The 12621-nt window shown below is 37.6% G+C and overlaps 2 long non-coding RNA genes across 2 annotated transcripts; one reads left to right on the top strand and one right to left on the bottom strand.

The window, feature by feature from the left end:
* Positions 1-3249: 3249 nt before the first annotated feature.
* LOC135730274 (uncharacterized) lies at positions 3250-4869 on the bottom strand. The gene is made up of 4 exons (XR_010525934.2): positions 4314-4869; positions 4083-4215; positions 3900-4000; positions 3250-3789 (listed from the first exon to the last, which is right to left on the bottom strand). It is a non-coding gene; the product is annotated as an uncharacterized lncRNA (long non-coding RNA).
* A 6259-nt stretch (positions 4870-11128) lies between these two features.
* Positions 11129-12228, top strand: LOC135730287 (uncharacterized). Its single transcript, XR_010525936.2, has 2 exons — positions 11129-11197; positions 12056-12228. It is a non-coding gene; the product is annotated as an uncharacterized lncRNA (long non-coding RNA).
* Positions 12229-12621: the final 393 nt, after the last annotated feature.

Here is a 12621-nt window from a genome sequence, read left to right as displayed (position 1 = left end):
TTATTTGACATCTTAAAAAAGTCCTGTGACATGGCCCCTTTAAGGGAAAAACTTAAGGTGCTTTATGCAACCGGGCCCAGACCTCTTGCTCAAAAATTACAAAAAATGTGTCTTAAGAGTAACACAAACTACAATCAGAGCACTCACTTCAGTTGAAAAGTTAGAAAAAAATAGACAAAAGTACTGTTGACTAATATACATAATATTTAACTGTAGTAACTGTAGATTGACAATTAACAATTACATAAAAATCTATGCAAGTTTTTTACTTGTACAGATACAGATGGAACTTTACCAACACTACATCTCAGTGTAGATAATTGTTAATTATTTGAGAGAAGAGAAACATTTATAAAGTAAACATTGCAATGAAAAATACATTCATTTAAATATTAAGTAAACATCAAGAGGGAGATTAAAACAATTGTAAAGGGAAGGAGGATACAGAGAAAAGGTTTGTAAAACCGTTCTAAATTGTAAGCTTTTAAACAGAAAGCTATAGAAGTGCTTTGTTTCATTTTATCACATGCCATTTAAATAAAGCTTATAAAAGATATCAATGATTCACAGTGGAGATTAAAGCTGTACAAGAGAAAGAATCAGTGTCAATCTTACAGTAATGATCTACAATCTTCTCAGCTCAATATACAGAGTATAGATGCCAAGAGAAGTCTACAGAAACCTGTCTTGTTCCTAAGAAACGCTGTCTTGTTTACCTTTGTTGTAGGTTTCAGTTGTTTGTTGTTGAATATTGTTGGGCGCATCCTGCTAAATTCAGATACACAATTCAAGCAATTATTTAAACAGTTAGCCCACCACGGCAGCGTTTGCAGCATCCTCATCTTGTGCAGCCCTCCTCATGTGAAGACCAAAGAGTTCCCTGCTGAAAAAACAGCATACCAGCAAAACATATGTTGTGCATATAAGCATATGTTGTGTTTTGGTGCTGGTTTGCTAGTGAACACCAGCTAAACCAGCACCAGACTAGCATTAGCACCAGCTAAACCAGACCAAACCAGCATCAGCACCAGCATCCCATGCTGGTCATACCAGCAAGACACAGGATATGTTGTGTTTTGGTGCTGGTATGCTGGTGACCACCAGCTAAACCTGCAGCATCAAACCAGCATAGACCAGCATAATTCCCATGCTGGTCCATGCTGGTTTGATGCTGGATTTTCCAGCAGGGTGTAAAGACCAGCGACTCTACCTGCGCGACTCCACCGAGCAGGGACACCAACAGGGCACTTGAGTATTGCACTTTTGTACTAACTTTTTATTCTATATTTACCTTTTTCCCTCCATTTTCTACTACTCTACTATGTGTTTTCCAAATCCCTGCTGTCACTACAACTCGTAAATTATGCCCTCTGACATCTGCACCAGCCTGGGCTACCCATTCCACCACTTGGCTATCTGATGTTCTCTGTGAGCATTGATCTAAGCTCAGGGCTGCGGATAGAAAGTGGTGAAGATCGAAAGATCCTCCTGACCTCTGTCTCTAACAGTCTCTTCTCTGGCCTCTTTCTCCACGGATGTCACCTCCTTGCTAATATATTTTCTTTGTTCTATCTTTATCTTTACATTCTCTGTCAAAAAATAAATAAATGACTAACCCTTGGCTATGTACTGTGTGAGACTTGATGAGACTAGTTCTAGTGCACTTATGTATGCACAGATGTATACATAATGTAAGGTTGCATTTTAAACTTCTACTTTTTCACACTGATTAACTGTCTGTTAATGAAATAAAAGAAGATTTAATGTTAACTACTGAAACGTTCATAAAAGTTGTTCAGGACTTTGATACTAGGAATTTGTTAATTGCATATTGTTCAATGTTAAAAGCTTATAAAGTAAATGTTATAAAGTAAATATGAATTTGACATAGACTTAAACAGGTACTGTTTATTCAACCCGTTATCACGAAATTCCATACCTATAGTCACGTAATTTTGTGAGTTTTTTCCGTGACACTGACAGGTTTTTTCCGCCTTTTTGCGTGAACATGTCAAGTATTTCTGTTTACATGTCACTGTCACGTATTTGTTACTTAAAGAGCACCAATTATGCTAATAAATTGGCACGTTAGCACGTTATTGCAATATCCCATAGTACATACATGTTATTAAAACTTGAACTAATGCATTGTGAGTCTTATAAATTGCTTACATACCTCACCGATTTCCCACTGTCTGGAAAACGCTCGGTTTAGTTCCTGTCTCCGCCTCCCAAAATGTCTAGTGTAATCGGATTGGTCAGATGACTACTCAACTGTTATTGGTCAGCTGGGTTCGGCGTGTGTTTGAAAGGTTACGCCCCTGACTACGCGTGGGTTGACACAGATTCTGACTGAGAGTCACAGCCTCAGAGGCAACGTAAACAAGCGTTATATTTCTCTATAAACGATGGTGTCTGTACTGCCTTACCACTTCAAGCTCGATCCAGAGAGTTCAGAAGGCCATTACGATATAAACGATCTCCGTCAATGAATGCGATTGGATTTAACTTTTTTAGGTGTCCTTAGCTCTGCCAGAATGCTAAACGAAGACGAAAATGTGTTGCAAAGACATCCAAAAGGTAATTATAACGTACTACATAACTATATGGAAACACCAAATGTAGCACATAGAAAGTATTTGTTGAAATGATTATAAAACGATTTCACTTGGTAATTTCTACATTATTTTACTCTAGTAAAATTTATTATAAAAGACTGCTTACATACTGTATTGCTGTGCAAACTATATGGAAACACCAAATGTAGCACATAGAAAGTATTTGTTGAAATGATTATAAAACGATTTCACTTGGTAATTTCTACATTATTTTACTCTAGTAAAATGTATTATAAAAGACTGCTTACATACTGTATTACTGTGCAAACTATATGGAAACACCAAATGTAGCACATAGAAAGTATTTGTTGAAATGATTATAAAACGATTTCACTTGGTAATTTCTACATTATTTTACTATAGTAAACTTAATTATAAAATACTGCTTACATACTATTTTACTGTGCAAACTATATGGAAACACCAAATGTAGCACAAAGAAAGAATTAATTGAAATGAATGTTAGTTCTACATTATTTTACTATGGTAAACTTTATTATGAAAGACTGTGCTATGTTTTTACTTACTAGGTTTTAAGGAGAATGCAACATGTTCCAGGGCCTCTTACCTGCGTGATTCATCATCCAGGTTTTGCACAAATTGTCTAAATCCCTACACACAGAACATTTATTGTACGGACTATAAGCCTTTGAGGCGCAGGACTAGATTAAGTTTTATTACATTTTTAAACCAATAACACTAAAGTATTATTATAGTAACAAAGTACCCAAAAGAACAAAAGATGTAACTTTAAAGAAAATATAGTAGTCAGTCAAAAGTTTATTTATTACAAATATATATTTAAATGTTAAACAATATACAAATAAACATACTTTAGTAACCATATTGTGCTATTCTTTCAAAAATTGTTCAATTCACTTCTTACAGCTATCTATTCAGATAAATGGCATATCAAAGCTTTGTCAGCTGATGCTATCTAAGATGACACTTTAGGGTTATCATCCTGTCGTGTGTTGTTCTCCAGATATGCTTGGAGCTTCCTGATTGGAATGTTGGCTTCCGACGACCCCTGCACTGAAGATGGCATGCAATCACGTCCTCCTTTGAAGGTTTCTCAAACTGTGATGCCAGGTCCATTGGAATCGGGGTTTCCTTCAGCTTATCTTCAAATACCTCATCAAATACAAGCCTGATCACATCATCCACATAACTGTAGAAATATTGCAGTCAATAAATCTTTTGTTTTGATCATTTATTTCCCTGCTTCATACATTAAGTTTTTAATTATGAATGTATTTGAAATAAAACATTACTGCTTACGGTATGTCATTTGTGTGTTTTGGGAACATAGCCTTGTACTTTCCCTCTCCTGCTTTTGTTACGGCTTGGTGACATTGTAATGGATGGCTGCAAGGTACAACCTGTAAAAATATAAGCAAGCATAAATTTATTGTAAAAGTAAATACTACTTTATTTAACACAGTTACTAAAATACTTAAATACCTGCATAGCATTCCAATAAATGAGAAAATCAAATTTTTTTGCTGCAAATCTGAAATCTCAGGCTACGGACGGCAAAGGCATCCACTGATGATGGTGATGGAAACATTGTGAAACGATGCTACTGTCTGGGTTCCTATGATTATGCAGAGAAAAAAAACTTTGTCATCATCAGTTATACATTTAAGACTGGTAGTGGTTTCACTAGCTAAATACATCATTTGTGTTACACACCTTTGCTCCTCATATGCCAGTCTGACTCCTTGTACTGTGTGTTATGATGTTGCATGTTTGCATACAGTGTAGAAGGATGTGTCCAGCTGCGAATCTAGGATATAGACAAATAAAACAAACATGTATTCAGTCAAAAAGACATATTATAACAATAGAGTACCATGACTATAAATCGTTAGACTATTCATTAAAACGTTAATGTATTACATATTACATGGCCCAACATTAGCAACACACATTACGTGTTTACTTCGTTTCAAAATCTAAGAAAGCTTCAAGTAAATACAACAGTAAAATACAAATAACTTTAAACAAATCATCTGTACTTAGAGTTTCTTGAGTTTGATCATGAGAACAAATTTTACCGGTAACAGTTAAGCTGGTAACTTAGCAAGTTTGTAAACATGTCTTAACCAACATCGATAAAAAAACGATAGTCTGCATAATTCAACATACACGTGTGTAAATATGGTACGTTGTTTATGAAATACAGTATTACAACACAAAACAGTTCGCTTGCAAGCTTAGCTCTACACGCACATTATGTTAATCTCCGGTTACCTGTTACGTAATGTACAGTAAAAGGCAAATAATAAACGTGAATACTTACAGCCTGTGATCCAGAAGTGACCAGTAATCCAACTTTCAGGAGGAGACGTCGCGCAAATCCAGCTTCGGTTCATGAGAAGCAGTTATTGTGAAAACTGAACTCCGTGAACAACTTCTGACTGATTTTTCCGGAACCGTATTAAACATGATGTCCTCTGTGGAAGTCCATAAAGTGCTATTTTGCCCTTGCATCTAAAGAGACAGCGTCTACTCGAGAGATTTAATCGCTTAAACGATGAAACAAGAGTTTGCAAACAGAGTAAAAGCAGGGACTCCCAACCTCCGCCATTTTAGCTCTCTTCTGACTCGGCGCTCCCCACCCTCGTCTTTGAGGGCGTACCCAAGCAAAGCAGAGAGGGCTGAACTATGATAATGTTGGTCTTATCTACGTCACTAATCCCAGGAAGTAAACTGTTGCCTACAATCCGAGTGTTTTTTGTAGTCCTCGAACGTTAGAGACGATAACTCGCGTCATCGTTTTCTTTGAGGTATGTACTTTTTGAATATCGTTAGCATGTACTAATACACACTTACACACAAAATGATGTTTAAAAACGTGTATCCCATAATAGGTGCTCTTTAACTGTTTTCTCCTATTTTCTTACCATTGTCGCTTCAGTTTAGAGTTAGATTTACATAAAATGACATCCTTACCCAAACCCAACTCTAACCCTAATGTCAGGCAACAATGGTTTAAAAATCTGAAAATATAAAAAAAATCGTGAAAAAAGGTATAAACCAATACTTAAAGTGACATCCTAACGCAAACACCAAATCTAACCCTAAACCGAAGCATCAATAGTTTGAAAATAGGACAAAACAGTTGAGTAACAAATATTTGACAGTGACATGTAAACAGAAATACGTGACGTGTTCACGCAAAAAGGCTGAAAAATGTGTCAGTGTCACGGAAAACACTCACAAAATTATGTGACTATAGGTACATAATTTCGGGATACAGGGTTGGTTTATTAGGCTCTAGGACATAACCAATTGTTTATTATAGTACATTACATTTGGGATGGCGAGTCAGACGTCACTGAGTAAAGCGCATACTGAGTTGTCTGTTTTTGCAATGCGACAATTTTACTTATGTCCCCACCAATGCCAAAATCAAACTTAAGCCTTCGTGGCAGACATTACCTATCACGCACGTATGGACACATGCACTGTCTCCATGTGTCTCATTAAGTTCCCTAGATTGTGAATCTGTCTGTGAATCCCAATCGGAAGTGTTATCTCGTCGAAGATCAGCTCTCTTGAATGTAAACTTAAGTGCAAATATATCACATCGTGTGGTGACGTGACTATTAAAACACGTTGTGAGATATCGCCACTGATATATTTATAAGTAGCATGCCAAAAACATCTTTCTGACACTTATAAAAAACTTTTTTATATAGTACTGACAAGAACGAAGTCCAGTAATTAAGTGAGTGCTCGTACCGCAAGATTTAATGGAAAAGCAATAGTACATAAATATAGTTTTATTAACTTTTACATTGTGCCAAAACAATTACAACACAAAAGACACTAAATACCCTGGTGAAAAACAAATATACTTTATTGTATTTCAAGTATATTTAACTTTGCAATAGTACATTACAAATATACTTACAAAGGAATGTACTTTCTTTAAACATATTTAAAGTATGCTTACAACATATTTGCGCGTATTTTTTACAATTAAACTTTTAACATACTTCAAAATAATTATACTTTAGTATATTTTCTAAAAGTATACTTTAGAAAAATATACTTAAAGTTAAAGTTTTGTGCAATTTTTAAAGTATACTAAATTTAAACTTATTTTAAAATGTATTTTAGGTATACTTTATAGGTATGCTTAAAGTTATCATTATAATAATGCACTGACAGTATATTTCTAAAATACATTATTTAGTATTCTTTAGAAACAGTATATTTTAAGTACATTTTGAAAGTATATGGGGTGTACAAATGTATATTATTTTATGGAGAAATAACGTGGGCTTAAAATTACGAGAGAGCAGTATGTTCAGTTACATTTTATATTGTAGATGTATATGTCACGGCCAGGGGCGGACCCAAATATACTAAAGGTCACACCCCTCTCAACTCTTCCACCTCGAGGAGTTTCCCAAGACCACCCCAATGACCAGACAGACGAGTATACTACGTTTAAAATAAACTTTATTTAAATATTTAAAAAAAGGGGAAAGGAAAAGGGCAAGGTTAAAAACTAATTTGACTTCTTCTGCCCTCCAGGGCCACTCGTGCCAAGGACCGGGGACAGGGGCTCCTTATGGCACTGGTCCTAGAACCCGTGGCGCACTCCGCTTCTTCCTGGAGGCAGAATCAAAAACAGGAAGGTTATCACAATGTGCTTCGATGCGAATTTTACTGCTGCTCTAATCCCCCGTCTTCTCTCTCTCTCCTCTGCCTTAGGTTCGTTGTTCTGTGGACGCTACTGAAGCAGAGATCGTTAGTGGACCGTGCAGGGAAACAACTCACAACACTGGGGTTTCTCATTCACAAGGGCATTCGTCGAGACACAGGCACGTGGTTGCTGTAGACACAGATCAATAACACTTCACAAAGGTAGGTTACTCACAACACTGGAGGTCTTCGTTCACACAAAACATTCCTTGTGGCACAGGTAAGTGGTTGCTGTAAGCACAGGTCAATAATACTTCACAGAGGAAAGTTACTCACAACGCTGGGGATCTTCGTTCACACAGAGCTTTCCTTGAGACACAGGTAAGTGGTTGCTGTAAGCACAGGTCAATAATACTTCACAGAGGTAAGTTACTCACAACACTGGGGATCTTCATTCACACAGAGCTTTCCTTGAGACACAGGCAGGGGCGTTGCTAGACATAAAGCTCTACTGGGGCACAGGCCCCCCATTTTTTTTTTTTACTTTTTCTTGAAAGCCTGCGGTGTGCAAGATACAATTTCCTTTGCTTAACCCACTATTCCAACATTGCAACAAGTACTGGGAAAGACAAACATTTATTTAAAAATATTTAAGTATCATCTTCATATATACATATATACAACATAATTAACATGTTTAAAGGCATAAATATTTTTGGAAATAATGGCTGGAGAGAAAAAAATTTTATGCACATTTGCATTTTACATAACAATGATTAATAACTTTTTTTATTTTTAAGAATATTTTCATTTTATGACTACAAAAAAATCTATCTTAGTTACTGCTAACTGATTATGTAATGACCTAGAGCTAGTGAACTAAATATTAATTTCATATCTGAAAATACAGAACAGTATAACACAGTTTTTGTATGTGAACAATGCAATTTTATAGACTATTGACAGAGGTTTTCCTGAAATTTTCCCTCTAATGTTTAAGCCCTGACAGGGTAAGATGTTATGTGTCTTTACTCCCTTAAATTCATCATCTCTCATTTTTCCTTCCCTTTTCCTGCTTTGCACAAAACATTTCTGATGTCCATCACATGCGTCAATGAGATTTTCATTATTATTTAGAAACTTACTTTAGTCTCGCCATGTTTTCATAAACCAACTCAATCGCGTGTACTTTGTATGCGGCCGCGCACGGCAAAACAGTCGCGTGCACGCCTCAATTCATGTCCGCGTCCGCGCACCCATTCATGTCCGTGCGCGGACGCGGACATGAATTGAGGCGTGCACGCGTCAGTGCGACTGTTGCGTCGCTTTTTCAAACGTGAATTGGGTAACTACATTGCATATAGATCCGTTTTGCCGCGATTGTCTTTGTAAAGGAATAAACTAGTTAACTGCTAAAATGTAAACTTGAGATTTACACAGGGGCACAAAAGATTTACACTGGGGCACGTGCCCCAGTAAAAGGGGTCTAGCGACGCCCCTGGACACAGGTAAGTGGGTTCTGTAAGCACAGGTCAATAATACTTCACAGAAGTAAGTTACTCACAACATTGGGGATCTTCATTCACACAGAGCTTTCCTTGAGACACAGGTAAGTGGTTGTCACAGACAGTGGGCTTTCGCTACAGCGTCGGTGCACCGTGTTCCTTCACCCGTCCACTCAACTTCTCGGGCGTCGTAGGGACTGATGGGTCCAGTGGCACGGAGTCGAACGCTTCCCGAACTCCCCCTCTGGTTTCCACGACCGGGGTCCCGAGTTGGGGCGAACTTTCGTTGAGGCTCCGCCACCACGAGCTGCTGTTGGATAGGTCGAACACACACACAACTATGACCCTCAATCCGCACAGTGCACTTCCACAAATATTCACTCCTATCCGCCACTGGGTTTCACCACTGTCCGTTCTATCGAAGAGTGACGCTCTCTCTAACACACCCGGGGCCAAGGCTTAATTTCACACTCTCCGTAGGACTCAGGCCACAACAGATGTAATCCTCTCACGATTCGTCCGAGGCCGGCGGTTTGGTCGCTACAAGCACAGCATACACACAGCAAGCACAGCACGACACCAAGTAATAAGTGAAACTCACCCACGACACTCTTGTACACACTTCACGTGATCTTAAATATGGACTTAGCCACCAGGCTTCGATTCCCTCGGGAGGATAGCTGGGCGATGTTTTTGGTCACCGTTGAGAGTAGGCTTTATATTACTCACAGCCCCGATGTGTTGTTTGTTACTTCTCTGGCTCACCCACGCTTTCTTGTCCCGTAGGGCCACTGATCGATTCGTAGACGGCGCTTCCTATTCAAATGTTTCGTCCGTGTTTCCGGTCAACCCACGGCTCGCCCACTCTTCCCTCTCCGGTGGGGCCAGGGACCTCAAACACAAGAAAGACACACACCAAGCAACTCTTCTTCGAAGTATTACACGGTAAACACAATGGCCGTTACTCACTCTTTGTTGTCAATGGCCTCCTGTATCTATAATCCCATTGGCTCGGTGTCTTGTTCACTCACGAGTGGAAACTCTCCCAATATTCCTTCGCTAGCTGTCTTTCCTTCCTTTACTTCCCCAAAGGAACGATCGGGCCAACACAAGCGTCTGCAAAGCAGCAACACAGCGCACACAAAGTACATAACAAGCACACCGGTGTGGTGTCCCTTTAATTTTGCACAGCCCCGTCCTTTTGGCCTCTTCTGGCAGCCGCACTCTTTCCTTACACCATAGGTGAATCGCGGATCAATGGCGCCCTTTCGGCTCCTCCAGGGACGGGGCGTGTGGTTCAGTTTGCCCAAGGCATAAAGGGACTCACGCCCGAAGACAGCTCTCTTCTTTGTGCCTCCTTGGACCTTTTTATGTTGCTTGGCTTTTCTCCCTCCTCCAATCGTGTCTCTCAACTACATTCGCCACACCTGTTGCTCATTTTCTCCCACTCTGTGTTGCCAGGGAGACCAGGAAGCGAAATGGTGTTTTTAAAATCGGGTCTGGGCGGAAACCATCTTCACGGAACCTTTCTCCGCCACTTTTGGTTCCCGCCCTCCCATAGTCACCTGGTGACATCTACATTTGTAATATACTATTAACATAAGGTACACTTTAACTTCACTATAGTCAAGCATTGGATAAACCAATTAACTGTGTTTTACCACAAAATAACCGTGGTTTTGCTAATAATAATCAATACACCAAAAAAACATGGTTACTAAACTTTTACCACAAAAAAAAACATTCATTTTTGTAAGGGGAATATGAGTGTTTGTTTTTTTGTAGTTTTTCAGTCAATTGCATACCGCTTTTTGCTGTACAAAACTTAAACAGTTTTCGTAAATGCATTTCAGAGAATAGTGAATTCTGAGATTTGAATAATGCATCTGACGTGTGTGTGATGACGTCACGACGCACGTATTTTGATTTTTACCAGTCGTTCAAGGCGACCGGATTCAGTCCCAAGGTCCGTTAAAATATCTTAAAATTAATTATATTTGATTATCGTTTGACCATTCTGAAGTTTATCAGTAGACTATCATATTTCGAATGCGAAATGTTGTCAATAACGCGGTGTCTAACTCGCTATTAGTGATAAGCTGCTGTGTAGCTTAGCTTAGCTTATAGCTAATGTTAAAGGTTTGAAAGATAGCACTGTTAGCCTGTTATATCGAATTAGCACACCCGATTGTTTTGTTAAATATATGTATTGGTGTGTATGTATATGTTAATGAAAAAAGGTAGCGTCAGAAAATCTGTTTTTTAAATGTAGCGTGAAAGTTAACCATTTATTGACGGTTTAGAGGTTGTAAGGCTTTTACCTAACTGTATTTAGTATGAATGATGCTGCATTCTTTCCTCAGAAGCTAAAGTTTTTCAAAGACATTTGTAGGGAGGACTTTGCAGCTAATGGTAAGTCATTTTAAACTCTTAAGATATAATAATTCATTCGTAGTAGTAAATCAAGCTTCAGTTTAGATAACGTTATACATATTGAGGCGGTTTCCCGGACAGGGATTAGACTAGTCCTAGACTAAAATAAATGTAAGAGCTGTCCAAACTGAAAACAACTTGCACTGACATATCTTAAAATACCCAGTGTCCTTTGTTTTGCCTCAAAATGCACACAGGTAATGTTTTTATTAAGGCATGTTTTTTGAAACTGGTTATATTTCTTAATTAAACTAAGGCCTAGTCCTGTTTTAAGATAATCCCTTTCCAGGAAACACCCAATTGTCTGCTTGTTGCATTTTCTTTCTGACAATTTTTACATTTAAATTTAATACAATAAAATCTTTCTTTAGGAGCTGAAGTATTTTATGTAAGGAGGATTTTGCAGCCCATATAGGCAAGTCATTATAATGAAAACTCTTAGGGGTGGTTTCCCGGACAGGGATTAGCTTTATCCAGGACTAGACCTTAGTTTAATTAGGATAGTTTTAACAAACATGCCTTACTAAAAACATTACTTATGTGCATAACGATGTAAAACAATGGGCACTGATGTATTTTAAGATATGTCAGAGCAAGTTGTTTTCAGTTTGGACAGCTCTTACATTTATTTTAGTCTAGGACTAGTCTAATTCCTGTCTGGGAAACCGCCCCTTAATATATATGATGACATTTAAGTCAAGCTCTAGTTTAGGTAAAAATATATCTGCTATACAATCTCTGCCAGTAAACTATAGATTTAATACAGTAAGTCTTAAATAAATGTAATGTTTTAATATTAAACACTTTTTAATTGAGCTTATTGTCTCTCTTTTTCAGATTTCCTTAGGCTGAACCAAAACCTGCCAGACTAAAGTTGATTTGGGAGAGAAAGACGTTGTAAACTCAATCATCTTGACATTCTTCAATGAGTAATTGTTCAATTTTTAGGCAAATACTGTACACTTTGAATGCTGTGAATAAAACTATATTTTAAATATATTTAAAATGAATTGTTTTTGACTGTTTTAATCAGCTTTTATTTAAAAAAAATATGGAAAAAATTATTTTGGTTATGTTACCAGCTAAAGTAATCTATTCCCAAAATAGCACTCTTTAAGTTAACTAATTATTAACGCACTTGAAGTATACTCATTACTAATCTAGCTGCAGGTATGTAAAAGTATACAAAATGTAATGTACTTGGCATATTCATTTTTCACCAGGGCAGTTTTTAGAATTTTGGATTGGCCAAAAATATATAGAATGTACGCAAACAGTCTATTTAAGATATACTGATTGTATGTTTGCAAGACACTCATAATACATTTGTAATGTACTCCTAACATAAATAAAACACACTCTAAATCCACTTATCAAGCATGAATTTAGCACAAAAACAGTCA

The sequence above is a fragment of the Paramisgurnus dabryanus genome, chromosome 20, assembly GCF_030506205.2.
Source record: "Paramisgurnus dabryanus chromosome 20, PD_genome_1.1, whole genome shotgun sequence".
Lineage (NCBI taxonomy): Eukaryota > Metazoa > Chordata > Actinopteri > Cypriniformes > Cobitidae > Paramisgurnus > Paramisgurnus dabryanus.
This window is presented reverse-complemented; position numbering and strand designations above follow the sequence as displayed.